The sequence below is a fragment of the Poeciliopsis prolifica genome, unplaced genomic scaffold, assembly GCF_027474105.1.
Source record: "Poeciliopsis prolifica strain line A6 unplaced genomic scaffold, Auburn_PproV2 SCAFFOLD243, whole genome shotgun sequence".
NCBI classification, from domain to species: domain Eukaryota; kingdom Metazoa; phylum Chordata; class Actinopteri; order Cyprinodontiformes; family Poeciliidae; genus Poeciliopsis; species Poeciliopsis prolifica.
The window spans coordinates 49,919-69,740 of NW_026562618.1; the positions used below are offsets into that span (position 1 = coordinate 49,919).

At 36.4% G+C, this 19,822-nt stretch overlaps 1 pseudogene; it reads right to left on the reverse strand.

Annotated features, from left to right (window-relative positions):
- The window catches only part of LOC129357351 (voltage-dependent L-type calcium channel subunit beta-1-like), a 39,752-nt pseudogene that overhangs the window by 6,146 nt on the left and 13,784 nt on the right, over positions 1-19,822 (reverse strand).

Genomic DNA, 19,822 nt, shown 5'->3' on the forward strand with positions numbered 1-19,822 from the left:
TTTCATACATTTGACTGCTGAGATAAACCTACTCCCCCACCATGAGTTAATAAAGGAAGATCCAGTGGTGTGATTGCAGACATATAAAATAGTGGTAGAATTACGGGTCAAAACTTAAGGTTAGGCGCGCCTTTTTATAGCTTCCTTCTGCTTCTGCTGGTCTCTTCCTGCTTGGGTTTTGCAATTCTTCCCCTGACTACAGGCTGTCACAAAAAAGTATGAGGAACAGAGAAACTGACAGGCAAGCAGACAGGCAGACAGGCGAAGATGAATATAAGCATATTATGAATATAGTTAGGAGAAAAAAAAGGCAGAGGGAGAGAGGCTTCATTGTTTTGTTGAGGGGAGCATACGTACCCAGTACGTCTGAATCAAAAAGACAGAGCAGGAGGAGATGATGGGCGGTGGGAGAGGAGGATGGGCGAAGGGCAGAAAAGACAGGATGAAAAGAGAGAGGATGCTGGATCAGACTCAGTCAGAGCTGGAATAAAAGCTTCTAGGTCTTTAGATGACAAACAGTGATGCTTGAAGTCCATGCTCTGCTCATTTCTACCGTCTAACTGCATCTACACACAGGAAGTTCTGGTCTGTGTCACATCAAACAGGATGGAAAACGTTCCCTGAAAAAAATTAGCTTTTTTTTTTTTTTTTTTCGCTCACCTTGATTTTGGGTGATGAAAATCTGTACAGAAGTACCAAAGAGCATTTCCCTACGCATCTCAAGACATTTGCATTTTTTAAGCTTCTCTCATCCCACAGTATTCCTAAAGTGTTAATTTTATTTATCGTATTCTTTTTTGTGTAAAAAATCAAATTCTAAATAGTTAAATTGTGACAACAGATGCACTGATCAGGTTTTTACTGGTCTTGTATTAAAGCTACACACAATAGATCTTAATCAAATTTGTTTGAAAAAATAAATAAATGCAACCAAAACTGGGTGTAAAAGATAAAATTAAAGCTTTGAAAATGTACACATTTAACAATAATCTCTATTTATGACTCGCCGATGATACACTCCTCTTTTCCTGTATTTCTTGTGTAAAAATATTAACAATGAATTAGGTTATCATGGTTTAAAGGTTCATAAAATAGTGTTTTCATAAATGACAACTACAACAAACTAAGCTGTTGCTATTTTCTGGTTACTACATAATTATAGCCATCATCATTATAACTTAGGTTTGAGATTATTTTGATTAACTACAATAACCGCCCACTTTATTAAATACCTCTGATTTTATTGAATTGCTCGTTAACACAAATTAAGATTCAGCCAATCACACGGCAGCAGCTCCAATCATGTCTACATTCAGACACAAATGAGGATTATAGGTGAATAGATTTAAAAAATTTTTTTAAGCAAATGTTGATATCTCTCACTAACCATAAATCTGGTGAAATTCAGCAGAAAACTTTGCACAGCATTGCACCTTTTTTCTGTAGGCCGATCAAATAGCCAGTCTGCAACAGCGGCATGCAAATGGAGGCAGGAGCCATGAAGTCTGACTGCTGAATTAAATTTACCCTGCAGTCCTAATAGTGACATCCCAGTGTATATGTCCAATAAAAACTGGAAACCACACTGAAATTTTTCAAACAGGCTGAAGAGAATCCAGCCTGCAGACGACATGATACGGTGTCAGATATTGACTCCTTATACTTATTTAAGATAACCCACACTTCAGAAATCCTGAACAATCCCATCAATGTTCACAATTTTCAACCAATAAGTTCAGACCTGATCAAAGTAAAACTGGATGATTTTAAATGATTTGTGGACAGAAATAATGAATTAAATCTGTTAATATTTTAAATTTGAACAAGCCCACCATCTGTGTTGTCTGAAAAGTAAAACAAAATTGCACCAATATGTTTTTATGTAAAGGTAATTTGGGTTTAATTTCCAATCATAGATGGAGTCCTTATCCTTTCTTAAAGAAAAACGTTCTTCATAAATAAAAACAGACGTAAGTACAGATAGTGAAAGATGCTGAGCAACAAAACACAATGGATAGGAATATTAAGATATTTGCTTTATGTTGCATCATTTCACCTTGAGAGAAAAAATCCTACATTTTCCTAATCACTTTTTTCCTCCTCTGATATCAAAAAGCAGTCTTACCCAAACTGGAGCGGGTACTGGAGCGCTCGATGATGGTGTGTTTACTGGGGTTGTTGAGGACTGAGCGTTTGGCCAGAGAGATGTCTGCTGTCACACGTGTAATGGATATCCTAAAGAAAAAAACCCCAACAACAGTTCATCCCAGTTTGATCTGAGTAGCGCTAGCAATCGATTAATCTATCAATTATTCTCAGGATTAATTGCTTAATCATATTCTTTTTACACAAAAAAGAATATGATAAAAATCTGATGATTTTTCTATTAAAATCATCAGATTTTAATAGAAAATTTGATTATTTTCAATTAAACTACTTAACTTCGACTTTACTTGGGCTGTTTTGGGTAAACTTTATTGACAGACAAAGACTTTTGTCAATAAACGTCTTTGTATATATATATATAAAGGCGTTATATATAACGTACAGTTTTGGTTTAATTGCCTTTCTGAATATGTTCCCCCCCCAACAAATAGCCTTTATTGAGTCTATATACTTCAGTTAATGATGAACCAATTTGTAAATTATTTGACGATTATTCCGATTAGTTTGTTAGTTTGTTTAATCAATTAATCAGATGCTGCTACATTCTGCAGATTATTCTGCAGGCATTATTACTGCTCTGAATATGTTGGCCTCTTTTGAGTCCAGTTAACAATTAATCAATTATTTGAATGAGTTGATCATTATTTAAATAATAGTTTCAACACAATTAATCCAATTAATTGACTAATCACATGAAGAATTAGCACATTTAACAGATTATTTGCAGGCTTAGTTACTGAATATTGTTGGCTTCTTTGTGAATTCAGTTAATGATTAATCAATTACTAAATTAGTTGACAATTATTTAATGATTCAGTCATCACTATTAATCTGATTAATCGTTTCAACCCTTAAATCAGAGGGAGGTTTCTCATTGTTAATAATGGGTTTTGCATGTCTTACCTGCCCTCAAACTTGTGTTTCAGAAAGTCAAAGAGCGCTTTCTGCATCATATCTGTCACCTAGGAAGCAAAATCAGACATGAAGAACATAGAAAAGGACTGAATTTAGGCTTAAATTAGCAGCTATTGCTTTGTTTTCTTCTTTACCTCATAGCCTTTTAGTGAGGGTCCAACGAGGATGATGGGTCTCATGGAGGGAACCACGTCATATGGAGGAACATGCTCCATCTTACCCAGGGAAAGAGAACATCAGGATTGGACAGAACCAAAGCTAACACAGAGTCACGCGCACAAATAAATCTTCCCCTCCTTATGAGAGAGGTCACAGTGATGGATGGCGAGTCTCAGACGATGGAGTCCATTTGTTTTATTAAGTGTCTGAGTGTTCAGAGGGAGGGATTGATTTTTGAACTCGGAGCGCTGCCCTCTATTTCCTCGGCTCCATAATTAATGCGTCCATAATTAAACCAGACGGCAGCGTGAGTTTCAGGAGAGCTCTGGTGACCGCGCCGTGACTCCAAACACAGACGTCAAACTTCACACTTCCCTCCTTCTGTTATAGATGGGAACAGTTGCAGCAGTCATATTACATTACTAATTGCTACTACAGTCATGTGAAAAAATTAGGTCACCCCATTAAATATTCAGCTCTCTATTAAGAACTGTTCACATATTGATGTCTAACCTTATGTTTTATTTATCTCTGGAAAAGAAAGTTATTTAATTACTATTAAACAAAAAAAAAAACATTTAAGGTTGCTTATTATTCTTCCTTGCATAAATTAAGTTAAGGTTGACCTATACAAAACATGTGTATTACATTTTTAACACAAAATAATTCTTCTTGAACTGTTTTAGGTCCCCCTACTCAACATTTACACTCACATGTGAAAATGGCTGCAAATCCACAGCTGAGTGTTTTTTTTTAAGTGGTTGGAATATTTTAAGAAGAAGTAGAGACAAAAATGGAAGTATGAAACCTGCAAAATGTGAATTTTGCATTATAAAACAATATCTATATCTATATAGCTTATGTATATCTATATATCCACACATTTCAATGAGATCAGAGTCTGACCTGAACTATACAAGCGTTCACAAGTGTTTCATATCTTTAATTTTTGGTAAAACCAGAATATCTATCCTGTATTCTCTGATAATGATGAAACCGGATGAAATATATATCCCTTTGTGAATTTTTATAATAAGCATGCCCACTCCTCTTTGTGCTGCACTTCAGGCATCAGAAAGCACTAGACCGACCTGTTCAAACATTACATAAACCTGAACAACGGAAGATCGTTTCACCTCATTTCTTTTCACCAGCCAAAAATACATGGTGCAAAAATGTCCAAATGGTTCGTGCCAAGAAAGAGGGTAAAGCTGAAAACATCAGCTCCACTGGTTGATCATGACTAAAGCAAGAAAGCACACAATTTAGAGCTTTAGCTCGATTGATAGCTTATATCATACATGAATTAAAAAATAAATATAATTTGGGAAGAAGGCCTATACCAATTCAAGCTTCTCATTACTCTGCTTAATTAGCTTTGAGTTTTCTTTATTACAGTCCAGATTCATAAATGTGTCTGGGACTTTACTCAATGACGCTTTTTCACAGGAACAAACACTCAAATAGCATAAGAAATTAATTGGAAAATTATCTCATTACCATTGTTAAGTAAAGTGGAGGATCTGTGGTGCTGTGGGCTTGTTTCTGTTGTTTGTATCCATGAACGCTGGGAGATTTTAATTAAAACTATGATGACACTCAAGAAATAATTTGTATCCCAATTTAAACTTTATTTGATGTAAACTACCCCCAACTGCTATATACTGTTCAGATTTTTTTGTTGTTATTTCAATAACAATAATAATAATAATAGTAATAATAATAAAATAATAGTAAATGGAAAAACCTAAAATTATGACAGAATATTAGGGTCATGCTAAGAAAATAAAAATTAAGAATAAAGTCATAATATAATAACTTTATACTATGAACAATGACTTCATTCTTATATTATTCACCTTTATTGTCATACAATTTATTCTAAGAATATTATCACTTTTTTGTAATACTATGACTATATTCTTGTCATCTTATTTTTTTATATTTTTTATGTTTTCTAATTATGCACATATATTTATAAAATGGATTGTATCAAATATTTCAAGCTCTGTATTTTTAAAGCATTTTGGCAAATTAGATTTTATTTGAGCCAATTTTTTTTCTATAATTTCCAAAGCAAACAAAAAAAATACCCAACAAATTTTTAGCCGGAGGGGTCTGAAATGATTGATCAAATGAAACAAAATCAACCTTTAGTTAATAAAAGTGTAAAGAGCAGAGGTGTCTCTAATTTTAGCACACATGACATAATCTGTTATTCCTGCATCCACATCTTTACCAGGGGCAGAGGGAGCGCCGATGACAGCAAACATAAATGCTGCCCATTGCTCTCACAGCTAAAATAACCTCATGAAAGCTTTTGATGGGAAGAAATTACACAGACTAAGTGTCACTCACATCAGGTATCATAAATGGGAATGAAAGCATGTCAGGATGCATTACAGGTGCACTCTGATTAACGAGCCCTGCACCTGCAGGCTGATTCCCGATACTGACTCAGGGGAAATGACAGAGGCGTCAACATGATTTAAAAGCCTCTCCGTAAATTATTTTCCTCTTCTTTTTTTTGCCTCAATAATTATTTGGAGGCATAAACAGTTGAATAGCTGCTAAAGGCTGCTACATGCAGAGCATAATGAACAGCATGATTAGATGTTAGATCAGGGGTGTCCAAACTTTTTGAGGGCAATAAAAAAGAAAGAAAAAAAAAGCTGAGATTAAGCAAATTAAGTTGTCCGATTTTATTCATTCAATTGGTTTTTTTTGTAGGAAAGGGTTGCTATTTGATATAGATCCATAACTTAAATGAGATTTGCTGTATTAAAAGAAAGGTGCCTAGTTTTTCATTTTTTTGGCTCGATTGAACAAATTTATTCTCAAAATAAGAACAGGATTTGGGTTTATATCAAAACACTATGCCAGATTCAGCCAAGTTTAATAAAATGAATAGCAAACATTTAATTGGGTTCTACAGAAGATGATTAGGGTCACTGAAAAAAAAAAGAAAAAGAAATTATGCGTTTTTTTTTACAGAAATGTTTATAGTCTGAATTCTTTTTTTTTTTCAGTGGTTATGATCTTCTTGAGCAAAGTCGGCTTTTTAGCAAAAGTCTTAATAATAATTTGGGCTGTACTTTACATTATGTAATAATTTCACCTTGATTGATCTGCAAAAAGGGTCAAATTTCTATTCAAATTTCAGAAATTCAGCTGAAGGGCCACAAATGGCCCCTAGTCCACACTTTGGACACCACTGAGTTAGATGTTAGTGTCAAGAACAAACACTCACCGACTTCTGTTTCTGTTTAGCCGGGCCACCTACAGCATCATTCCACACACAAGCAAAACGAGACAAAAAAAAAAGCACAAAAGCATGTTTAGTTAATAACAGGTTCAGATTAGAGAAACAACAGAGGAGGAGAAGTTTTATTATTAGAGAGTTGACACATTCTCAGCATTGCAGCCTTGAGAAGGAGCCTTTTAGGGCCAAACAGGGTCAGATTTGGGAGACAGAGCAGCAGCCGGGACGGTTAAAGTGCAAGCAGTTAGTGAAAAACAAGGAGTGGAGGTAGAGAGGTTAACTCCGGTTTCCTCTCGGAGGTCAAGTTCAGGAATGTTGGAGGAGGAAGGCAACAAGACGTCCCTATCCAGTCTTCCTTAGTGTTACCTTCTTAAAGAAGGGCAGGCGGTGGGCGTTGGCCTGGGGGGAAGTTACACTGCCAGAGATGCCCTTGGGGGAGCGAGGGTCACCCTGGGACTCAGAGGGCTCCTCGGCATCAAGGTCGAGAGGGTCAACGTCAAAGGCTGCTGTGGATGTGTCCGTGGTAGCTATTGTTTGAGTGGAAAGTTCGAACAGAGAAGGAGGAGAAAGCAGGATGAAGAAAAGCAAAGAAAAAGGAGAAAATAATAGAGAGACACTGGCTGCGTTTCCGTTAACCATAGAATTGAGCTTAATGGAAACACGCGACTTTTGAAAAAACAGCATGTTTTTTTTTTTTTTTTATGGAAAAGTTTTTGTGCTATGATGTAGTTTTTTCCAGCTATATCAAAATTGATGTAGTTTGCAAAATTGGAATGAAAACAATTTTTTTTGCATCACATGAGCCGAATGATCAACAGCCAGGTGTTACGAAGAAGACGACAAATGTAGTAGGAGGATGATGGTCTTTTTTTTTCTCTCACAGCATTGCACTTTTTAAAAAAAAAAAGTTGCAATTCGAGTCTTTTCTGTGAAACCGCTGCCTACAAAAAGCCACTTTATGGATATTTATCATAATCCATCATTTTTATTCACATGTGACTTTCATTCCATTTCTTATTTAATGGAAACACCACAACTACAGAGTTGTGTCTTTTCTACATTAGCAGAATGTTGACAAATATTCATGCACATTTGTAATGGAAACGCAGCAAGGGAAATGAGGAAAAAAACCTGAGAGGCGTCAAGAGGGAGGCAGAAGACATAAGCTGTGATAAAAAAAATGATTTCAACAAAAAAGAAAGAAAAAAGAACACAATTGCTCGCCACAAAGCACGCCGCAGATGTCAGGTGTAATAGCGAGAACAGCAGAGAAGGTGAATTCAGTGTGAAAGTAGCTAAACTTGAAGTGTCGATGTGAAAGAAGTGGGAAACAGGAGGAGCTGTGAAAGGAACTGAGAGAAAGTAAACTACAGAAGAGAAGAAATCGAGCTAAGCGATGGTGTCATGGTGGTGGGGGTCTTCTGAGGGTCAACCTGGAATTTGACAAGCTCTGTGAACTGAATGTTGATGTGTACTGCATTTATACAACATGCTGGAAACAAAGGAAACTGGAAATGTGAAATAATCCACTTGCTTGAGGTAGATTATGAAATGCAACAACTCTCTGTTTATAACTAACATACAAAAATGACAGACTTTATAAGATTTCATCATTTCAGGAGGGTGTAGGTATATGCTTCCATCCTTTCTCCAGTTTGCAATGATTATACAAAATACGACTGAAATTACTTCCCAAAAGCAAACATTTTTTTTACATTTTTGTTTGTACGTAACTCCATTTAAGATGAATATTCCATGCCACCAGTAGTTTTAAATACCTGAGACCCGATCCTGCTTGGGTTGTGTTTAAGTTGCATCTAATTAATCTGCAGTGAATCGAGTGCATCACTGAAAAAACACAAAATTTTACCAAGTATTTTTAGTCTAGTTTCTAGTGCAAATATTTTGGTACACAAAACTAACTTACAAGTAACTTCTCAGCAAGATATAGGAGCTTGTTTTAACTCAATAGTTCCTTAAATTATACTTCCCTAAATTATTTTTTTACTATAAGCCAGCCAGTCTAAATTCACTCCAATTCTCCAAAGTGGAGTAGTCAAATACACTGCAAAAAGATAAATGACCTCAACTAGTTAGAAGTGGCTGAATTAAGTTTATCCAAATGAATATATTCATTTGTCAAGTTTATTTGAATTGGAGCTGCATTTTTAGCATATCCAGCCAGAATGAACACAGAAGTTTGTGGATTAGATCAAATGTTTGCCTGAAGTTGTTTGTTGTATGATCATTAAAAAAAATAGAGGTATGAACCTCCATTTGATAAATACAGTTAAAGTCAACAACGATTGTTTGTGTTGATTTATTTTTGTTTCAGCTCCAGAGACACAGGGACGCAGACTCACACAAGCCAGACATACTTAACAGCCCTAACGAGCGTAGCTTGTTCTCGTCTCTATTTCAGTCGCATCCTGAGTGCTAATGAGTGACCTCCCAAGACCTCTTACACTTTTCTCAGGAACCCACTGAGACATGCCGTGATTCATTGTCATGCTTGAATAACTGGCCGATTATGAAAACCTTCATCCAAAGAATCAAGCATCCTTCTCATTTTACTATTCCTTGATTCAGGATTGCAAACGCAGCAGGTTGTGTGTTTGATCTTACCTGTTCCTGGCGGAGTAGGCCTGCGGGTTCCTACAGCAACATCCAGACTTGAACTGCCTCCAGATTTACTGTAAAAGTAAAAGAAAGTAAAAGGAAGTAAAGTTAGGTGTGTCTTAAAGTTGTTTCCTTGATCAGGTTAGAAATTATTTATGGGCTATATGCAAAACATGTTCATTACATTTTTTGCGTAACATTATTCTTGGATAATTAAAGGTTTCAGTTTTAGGGCAACTTTAAACTTTAAATTCAAATAAACTGCTGCCCTACCTCAACATTTATACTTTCAAATGAAAATGAGTAAAAAAAAAGATGCATAATTATATAGCTATGCATCTTTGGAAAGCAGAAGAAGAGTATTCATATGAAGTTTCTGGATGTTAAATCAACAACAAACCACTTGCCTTTTTTAGCAAGTTTAAAACAAGCTAGCCTAATGGCATGAAACTTAGCTGGGCTTGGCAGGGGAGGGGCAGAGCCGTCTGATTTATGACGTTACATTCTGAAGGGTTTTGAAACATTTCAGTTTCTAGACAAAAAAAAGGCATTAACTTATTGCCAAAAACAAGCTCGGTGTTGTTGTTGTTTGTTTTTTTTTGTAAGCGCTTGGCTGTTTATAAAAGCATCAGAAACCCAAATGGGAGTACAGAAATGTGTACTGTGTGAATTTTGCATGATACGTCTCCTTTAAATTCATATTCTAAACAAGCACAAATATTCCTAACAAATGTCTGTAAAGACGGCAACAAAAGAAGCCGGTGTGTGTGTGTGTACCGAGGAAGTTCAGAGTAATAAAGTGACTCACAGCTTTGCTTAGTGTCTATTTTGGTGTGTTTTACTGAGCCTAGTGGATCAGGAGTGATTCATGTTTGACTCCTTTTTTGAAAAGCTGGGATGTTGTTTGCGCTGCTGGTAGCGTAGACACAGAGGACCCTTCGCCGTTACCTGGAGCTGAGCCGATTTTGTCTCATCCGCTGCTCCTGCAGCAGGCGGGTGTTCTCCAGCTTGACCGGGCTGGGAATGAAGCCCACCTCACAGCCCTCCTTCACCAGGCGTCCGATCCACCAGTCGTTATTGTATTTCTGCACATACGGCAAAACAGTGAGATATCAGCACACAATGATGGATAAAGCATGACAATAGCCATCAAAATTTAAAGATGGCCTATTACAGTTCCATGAACAGGTTAGAATATCTGTGGACCATACAAAAAAATCTTCATTATATTTTTAGCACAAAATCATTCCTAGATAATAAGATTCTAGTCTGCTCACTTTTCCTATTTTGAGTTGTTTAGGGTCTCTGTCACTTTAAATCCAAATAAACTGCTGCTAGCCACTCAATGTTTACACTTCTACGTAGTCCTGTCACAATAACAAATTTTGCAAGGCAATAAATTGTCCCAGAAGTTGTTGTGATAAACAGTAATATTGTTGTTTCAAACTAAAATAATAATGCAAGAACACATTCTCAGAGATCAATAAACTTTAAATTCCAATGAATATTTAACACTGGAAATGGTAAATGTTTTAAATATGCAAAATACATAAACAAACAACAGAAACAACAAATAAAATGAATTATGAAGTTTGTGTAAACAAAATTGTCCTTCAAAAAAGCACCAGATTGAAGCCTTTTGGTAAAAAGAAATAAAAAAAAACAGGTAAAATTGATAAATCATGCAAATGAGATTATTGAGCTTGTTTTAATTCATCATGCAATTTATTGCGTATCACGACAGGCCTAAACGCCAACGTAAAAATAGCTGCAAACATATAAGCAATCATACAACTAAATGCCTTGAAAAGCAGAAGTGGAGCCTTCTGCGCAGTCAAAAAGAATGCAGCAAGTGATTCTGGATGGCAAGTCAACAATAAAATACTTGTCTTTTTCAGCACATACAGCAGTAAAACAGCTGATCAAAGGTGACTTTGTTTTCACTTTATTTTGCTGTCATTTAATATGATCTCCAAGGATTCTGACAATCTTCCAAAGTGGTTCAGTTGCCTCTAAGAGCATCTAAAATCCAGTCTTTTTACTTTCCCATTTGTGAAGCATGTGATTATATAAAAATATGAGAAATCTTAATTATTATATGATTGAGAACATATAGGTGCTCAAATACTATATTATCTTTGTAAAATCGTGGAGGTTTTTTTATTTAAATGAGAAAATGAAAAGAACAATTATCTTATAAAATGTTAAGTATGGACGAAATGCTAATTTCAGGAGTCCTTTTTACTGCCTAGGTGATTATTAGGTCTGAGTTAAGTGGCTTAATAAATGTGAAAAAGCAACTTGTGTAAAGAAAACTTCAAAAGCCCTTCAGAAAGCATGAAGAGCTATTCATTAAGACCACTTTAAAGTTTGAAAGTTTGGTTCCCTGTGTGAAAAATATGAAGAAAATATGACTCATTGGTAACTTGAGACTTATAAGCAGCGCTGTGCACCATATAAACATGAAATATGAGAATTTTGTGTATTTTTTGTATTTATTGTTTTTGCTTTGGACCTATTTCTTACTGAAATGCAGGCTGTCTTGCTACCAACACCCACTCATGGCCTGCCATGGTTTCAATGGAGCGTGGATGCGCAGTGCGATGAAGAAAGCAGAAAACCTCATTGGCTTTCCACCCACCATCACTGCAAGTTGCTTTTGTGGCAGAGGAGCCTGAAGCCTTTCTCTGTGTCATCCAGGCTGCTCTGACATCAATGTTTACCTTAAGATTGCATTTGAGGATTCACGTACAAAGACCACAATTTTATGACACTTTGCAAAGAAGTTACAACCTTGTGTTCTCTTGTAAAACGAGTCTGTAGGCGATGTCCAAACCTCTTTAATGTGCAAGAAGTCTTTGGCTTCAAAGGAAATGGCCATGCCCTGCACAGGAACATCATCGTTGGGTCCTGGGTTGTAACCAACGTTGGTGCGCACAGCAAATGCCACTGGTTTGGTCTGGAATAGCAACAGCAACAGCAGGTATTAGACACTAGCATGCTGGGAGTTGTCCAGATTTCAAGGCACGTAGGTCAGCCAGGGCCAAAACATCGTCTTACTGATGACTGACCTTTGCTTTCTCAAGCGTGGCAAGAGCCTGTCTGTCGGCCTCCTTCCTCAGAGCCTCAGGGTCCTCCTCCAGGGACACGTCTGAGTCCGACGGCCGGCTGGTGTAGGAGTCTGCAGAGCCCTGAAATTCACAGTTAATTAAAAAATAGGTGAGAAAAACATATTTAGCAAGAAGACAATAACTGGGAATCACACCTTGTTAGCAGGAAAAACCAGACTAAGATAACTTGTATATTTCTTTCCTTCCTACTTTCTCTTGTGATGTGCTTTCAACTCGTTGCTTCAACATGCAATGGTGCTCCTGGTTAACATCCTTTCATTATATTAGCATAATCTCACATCCAAATGACAAACCCACCTTTTAAATTAAAAATATTCATTAAGTGGGGTAAAAACATCAACATCTAACTTATATACTCCTGTTGTTCAACAACATGCAAGAGATAAATTTGTTAAAGCACAACACTAACACTATGTTTAGCAGAAGCTAAAGCGCTAATTTGAATTCAAATTATGTCTGCTCTTAAAAGACATTCATAGGTTCTGTAATTTATATCTTGCTCTTTATTGTCTATGTTTTATTTATCCCTGTTTATTTATGATTTAAAGAAATTTAAGAGAGAGAACACAAGGAGAGGAAGTGACATAAACAGGTTTCAACCACTTCAAAATAAGAGCGTAAATATAAACCGCTACTTGAAGAATTCTTAATGGTTGATAACCAAAACTTCAACACAGATGTCAAACTATGTTAAACTAAAAATTTACAAAACAGCCATGTAAATTTTAGCACTTTAAAATGATAAAAATGAATACAGTGAAAGCTAATCGAAATTAGCAAACGCGCTAAACAAAAAAAACTAACTTTACGACTAGAGGATTAGCAGAGTTATATCAATGAATAAATCAATCAAATTTTATTTGTATAGCACATTTCAGCAAGGCATTTCAAAGTGCTTTACATCATAAACACAAAGTCATGCATCATGGAATAAACAATACATTGTTACATATTACATTTCAAAAACAATTCTAAACAGGTGTGTTTTAATTGCGATTTAAAAGAAGTCAGGGTTTCTGCTGTTTTTACAGTTTTCTGGAAGTTTGTTGCAAATTTTTGGTGCATAGATGCTGAAAGCTGCTTCTCCTCTCTTGGTTCTGGTTCTGGGGATGCAAAGCAGACCAGAACCAGAAGACCTGAGAGGTCTGGAAGGTTGATACAACAACAGCAGATATTGATGTATTGTGGTGCTAAACCGTTCAGTGATTTATAAACTAACAACAGTATTTTGAAATCTATTCTTTGAGCTACAGGGAGCCAGTGGAGGGACTTTAAAACTGGTGTTATGTCTCTATCTTCCTGGTTTTAGTGAGAACGCGAGCAGCAGCGTTCTGGATCAACTGCAGCTGTTTGATTGATTTATTGGACAGGCCTGTGAAGACACTGTTGCAATAATCAATGCGACTAAAGATAAACGCATGAATGAGTTTCTCTAGATCTGGCTGAGACATTAGTCCTCTAATCCTGGAGATGTTCTTCAGGTGATAGAAGGTCGACTTTGTAACTGTCTTTATGTGGCTCGCAAGGTTCAGGTCCGAGTCCATCACTACTCCCAGGTTTCGGGCTTGATCGCACACACCTGGGTACTTCTAACTGTACCACTAGTGATTTTCTCAAAACAATTACTATGATTACTATCATATAAAAACAGTTGCTATGGTATTAAAATATGACCATTTTTTTCCTCCAATAAATTAAACCTCAACGAAATATTAAATTTTTCAAACAGGTTTAGAGTGAAACATTGCAGATTTAAAGTTTTTTTTTTTTTTACCAGAAGTGCCATTAAATGCAGGATGCTCTGAGGACCTTCTCGTCCTGAGCAGTAACGTTGGCCTCAGGTGAACATACAGCAACAAAAAGAACTCCTTCATATTGCTTGTAAGCTGACTCTTAACAATCAGAGGTGGAAATGATGCATAACAAGTGAGTGACAGAGTACACAAGGTCACAGACCTTCCTCCAAATGCACGAGGGATTCAATGTGTGGGTGCCTCAAGTACGGACAATACATGGACTGAGGACTCGATGATAGCAGCGAGGATATAAAATTCTCATGAAGTGGCTAAAGTTTCCATCACATCTACCACTCATGCGCTGTAACTTGACTCTCCCCTGCTGACCCTGATCCAGACAAGCATGCCAGGATAAAACGCTGCCTGGTCCCAACACACTCCTCAGCTTTTGAAGAGTTTGAGTGTTCCATTTATATAACCGTCTCACTTTTCTTTTTTCTTTTTGTGTATTTTTTTTTTAGCTGACAGGCTGCTTGCCGCTTTGTAGGAGGTAGTGACAAGAATGCAGGACAGCTGACTGTACCAAGCAGAAGAAGTGACTCACTGTACCAGCCTTTAAAATAGTTCTGAGAATGCACATGGATGACATACGCCATGTGCAACGTTGATTAAAAAAATTAAAAATCAAGTCTAGTCACACATCACACCCGTCAGGTCCAGCAATCGGCTGCCGCTAGAAATTCTTCAGGAGTTTGATTCAGAACAAATCCAATCTGTTTTTTGTTATTTTAAAATATTACAAAACAACATTTGTCATGAAAATGAAAATCTTACATGATTGAAGTGAAAATGGGATTTTTGCAGGCTTCTTGATCAGGAGGTGCATATATATGGGCAGAAATACACCTTGGATATTTTCATATCAAGAGAAACAAAATAATCAGGTCCTGATTAGAATAAAATGCTTTTCTTTAACCTGAACTCTGGAGAAAAAATAAACAAATTCTAGAATAGTGGAACTTATTATGGAAATCTTTATGCATTGAAGTATTCACACTCACACTACTATTTGAAAGTGGCATCAACTGATAAACACTAAATTTACAGTAAAATCAAATAAACAAGTTTGATATCTTATATTTCTCCAAGACTGGCAATGAAAAAGCAGGAAGATATTTACCTATTATTTGGGTAACAACAGTAAAAATAATAGAATTTTAAAAAAAAGTGTTTTCCAGACTGAAGCAATGTTTGGACTGAAACCCTGACAAAAGAGTGTGTTTTTACATCACTAAGTCCATGATGGCTACAGAAGAAAGAAACTTGTTTTCTATGATCATATGTTCAGGATTATTATCCAGTAGTTTACTGAAACTAGCCATAATTTTTATTTAAAAACTCCTGATGTTTCAAGGAGTTCATGCACTTTAACAATAAAGTTACAAGCCCACAGCCTCACTAGTCCTCCAACGTACTCAACAGTGAGAATTGGGATTGTACAAAACTCACTCTAAGCTTTTTTTTTTTGCTGAAAACTCAATCTTGGTCTCCTCCAACTGATACACAAAGATTAAGTCATTAGGCCGGTCACAATAAGCAAAAAAATCTATTAATTGCATGATAAATTAGAATGGCTTCAATCATTTCCATTTGGATAATTTCTTGTTTTTCTTTTATTGCTCTCTTTCTGAGATGACAAAACTTTTTGGTGTGTTGCATTTGTCTCAACTTGCCCTTTTTTTGAAGGACATTTAAAATGTCTTCCAGTGTTAAATAATAGCTAGAATTTAAAGTTTATTGATCTTCGAGAATGTGTTCTTGCGTTATTATGCCATTACTATTATATTACTTGAAAATGGTCTCAAAATAACAATATTATCTTTATTGCAATAACCTCTGAGACAATTATTTGTGCAGCAAAATCTGTCATTCTGACAAGCCTACAAGTTACAAATAGTCAGATTATCTGCCATATTATTATAGTAGTTTTTTTTATAAAAGTTAAATACTGCACTTTTAATCTTCCCAAATTGAATATTTGAGAAACAATAGGATGTTTTAGTGCTATTTTTTAGAGAAGACTTAAAGAGAATTGTTTTTCCAACTATATAAAAGCTAGAAAACAGTACAAATATTTGGTCAAATGTCTGGAAAAATAACAGTTATGGGTGCAACATCTTTGCTATGAGTCAATGTTTGCACATCTTTTTATGTGTGATTAACCTTGCCTTTGCTTCTGATGGCTGTCCATGCGTATCTGCAGGATTTGAAGTGAAATGACAAACACTAATGTTGATTCTCACTCTGCCACCTGTTTCACTGAGGCGCTCTGTGACTTGGCAACAGCACAATGAGAGTGGGCACTCCCTGTTACCAGGGCGCTGGGCGGCTGCTCGCCACTTCCTGTTCCATTTATCGAAATGGTCAAAGTGGTGCGGCGGTGGCACTGTGAGTTCCGAGCGGCATCTAATGAGGACAGTGACAGCAGTACCCCCACTTAGCGGGTCTGAGTCATCCCATGAGGCGTTCAGGTGCATCCAAACACAAAGCAGTGACTAAGAAAAACCTGATGAGATTCCCGCTGGAACATTTTAAAGGAAAAAAGAGGCAAGAGCATCGTCTAACCTGCCTGCCCCGCCTGGTCGGTGATGCAGTAAAGGCAGGAGAGAGAGAGTGCAATGAGCTACGACTTTTATATGTGGATGAATGTCTGAGTCATCTGTTTATTTTATTAACATCACACAAAATCAAAAAGGAGAGAGAGCACTCTTCATTTCCAACCCCCCTTATCACCCACTCCTCCTTTTCCGATGTCATTAGGTTGTGTCTCTAATTTAGCTGCTTGCTTCACTTCACAGACAGCTCCTGTTCAAAATAGATACAGGCCACCTGATGGCAGAGCTGCCTTTCTATTGGCCGAGCCACGGCAGGGACCTCACTAGTGTCATAGTAACCAGGGCGAGTCAGGGCTACACGAGCGATGAGAAGTGAGCGCCTACATGTAGGAATCGATTGTAAATAAATAAAAAAGGTGAATAGAAAGCCAAGATGTTCCAGACATTTCAGCTTTGAACCAATGTTATAGTAGCATACATTCATTAGCAGTACACTGGTTAATTAGTGAAACCAGAGGCATAATGAAAATACCACTGAAATGAAAATATCACTAAATGCCCACAAATACTTCTCATAGATTTTACTGTGGTGCTGTAGAAATAGAGAAGCGGACAATTTTTGTTAAAGTTAGAAAGAAAAACATTTCACTTCTTGCATAATAAATCAGTCAGTTAGGATTACCTAAATTATTTAGGAAATTTTAAAGTTGCTTTTTCGACCCCTACAGACTGAACGTAGCGCTGAAGATCCAGCCAAATTTGCAGTATCGTAATTCCGCCACATTTTGCGCTATCTGCAAAATTTCAACGAGTTCTGAAAGGGGAGACGTTGCATTTTCCAGCCAATAGCAGGTTATCACGGTGATTTCACTCCTGCCACAGCAGGGATTGAATAAATCTGCGCAGCACTCTTTTAATAGACTGTAGATTGTAGAAATAACTTGCTAGAAAGTTTGGTTTCTTTGAGGAGTTGTGAATGCATATTCGGACCAAAAACACAAACTCTGGTCGGTTTGGTTGAAGTCAACTCTGGTGTTGTTCAGATTGTGAATGCAAGTGGACTTTTTGAGCAGGAAGCGGACTACACTGCAGGGCATTCTGGATAAATATAACCAAAACAAACAGGAGTTTAATGCTAAGGTTTTTTGAAGAGTTTAGTTTGTTTAACACAGCGCAGTGTGAAAATGAACCGAACCAGCTGAAAATGTAACAAATCTTGCAATCTAACATTAAAATGCCCTAAGATATCAGGATGAGAAAGTATATAGTTGTTTAAAGCCTATTGCAATGCCTAGTCATCATAGCATTCAAGAGGAAAACAAGTTCTGACTCCCACAACATCTTTTGGTGGAAAAAGTATGAATGAAATGCAAAAAAAAAAAACATCCTGTGAAGATCCTGGCTGAAGGTGGTTAGAGATTTACTTTATCTAAAGTGAAACAAGTAATGACAGCCACTCAGCTCAAAAGAAGCCAGAGGACTATTTGTTGATTTGTTTTATTGCAGGAGAGACAGGTGAACTTTATAAAAAATAGGCTATAATCATGAATGAATATGATATGAAAATATTCAGGCAATATCCTAAAATATCAGGAATAAAACTTGCTAAATCCAAAGTATTTCAAATGGACAATGATCCTAAGAATAGAACTAAATTAATTGATGACCATGTCAAAACTTTGAAGGTCCTATAAGAAAACTAGCAAAGGAGGAATGAAGAATTGCAACAAACTATTATAAGGAACTTGTGGAAGAAAATCCTAAACACTAAACTCAACTTTTATAGATACATTTTTGTGTTTGCAGTTATTTGAATAAGTGTGGGAGCAGCTTGTTGGGACACAAAGCTTCAAACAAACAGAAGTCTGAAATCTTCTGATTTAAAACATGCCTTAATTTGTCCGTGACATTTCTCGTAACTTTGGTGTTTTCCTGAGACTATTCAATTATCTGCTGCAAACTTTTCTCATTTGTTGAGTCATCAAGCTGCTAAACATGTTTCGTTGCTGAAAATAAGACCCACTAAATAGATCCAGTTCGGAAAAGGAGAGCAGCTACGATGGGAGAAGATGAGCGACTAAGAAAAATGACAAGTCCTGAAAAGCAGCAGCGAAATCGAAGAAGCAGATTTGTTTCTGCAAGACTATACAAATATTGACTTGGCATTAATGTTGTGATAGTTTAGTAATCATTCATTCCTTTGTCTTATTATCTTAAAAAACACACAGTAACTAATCTTAACTGTACTGTTCTGTTATGATGCCAGAAAAAAGCGCAGAGTTTAAAGATTTTAATCTGTTACGAAGAAACAGGAACATCGCAGCAGGTGTTGCAAGAATCCACAGAGTATGACTAAGAGGTGATTACCATCGGAGAGCTAACACGTACTGCAAACCCCGTACCCTGATAATTAAACAGATAAAAATATCTTCACACTGATCACACTGGATGATGTGAGAATGAATAAAGAAAGAGGAAAAGTGAGAACATTAAATATCCTTTCTGGTTTATCTCTGAGGAAGACAACGTCTCCTGCCAAAGAAGGGAAACTGTAACACCAACCCTCAGCTCTGCATGCAATAAATTCATAAAGAGAGTGAGGCAAAAAAGGCAAATTAAGAGAAAAAATGAGTCCTAGAGGACATAATATCTAAAGCAGTGGTTGCAACTGGCCTTTCTTCACGTCTTTGTCGCATCATGGAAACATGCTGGACTGTGTGGAAATGACCAGAAACATTAGTCATAAATGGACTCAACTGTACCGAAATACCAATAAAGAGTGTCTGATACAAATCTAACTCAGTCAGTTAATAATTGTAAAAAGAATTACATCTGTAAAAAATCCCAAATGCAGGCCTGACTGGATTGACTGTTTGATTTTAGATATTAATTCAGAAGGAGAGTTTGCTTTCATTTAAAAACATGAGACATACTTTTTATGCTTTATCCAATCCGAAAAATATACAGCTCTGGAAAAAATTAAGAGACCACTTAAAACGATCAATTTCTCTGATTTTACTTTTTATCTGTACATGTGTGAATAAAATGAACATTGTTCTTTTGTTCTATGAACTACTGACATTTCTCTGAAATTCAAAGCTAAAATTTTGTATTTATTTGCAAAAAATGAGAAATGTTCTCATTTTCTCAAATAATACAAAGAAAACAAGTTCATATTCATTTAGAAACAACAATACTAATGTTTTAACTCAGAAAGAG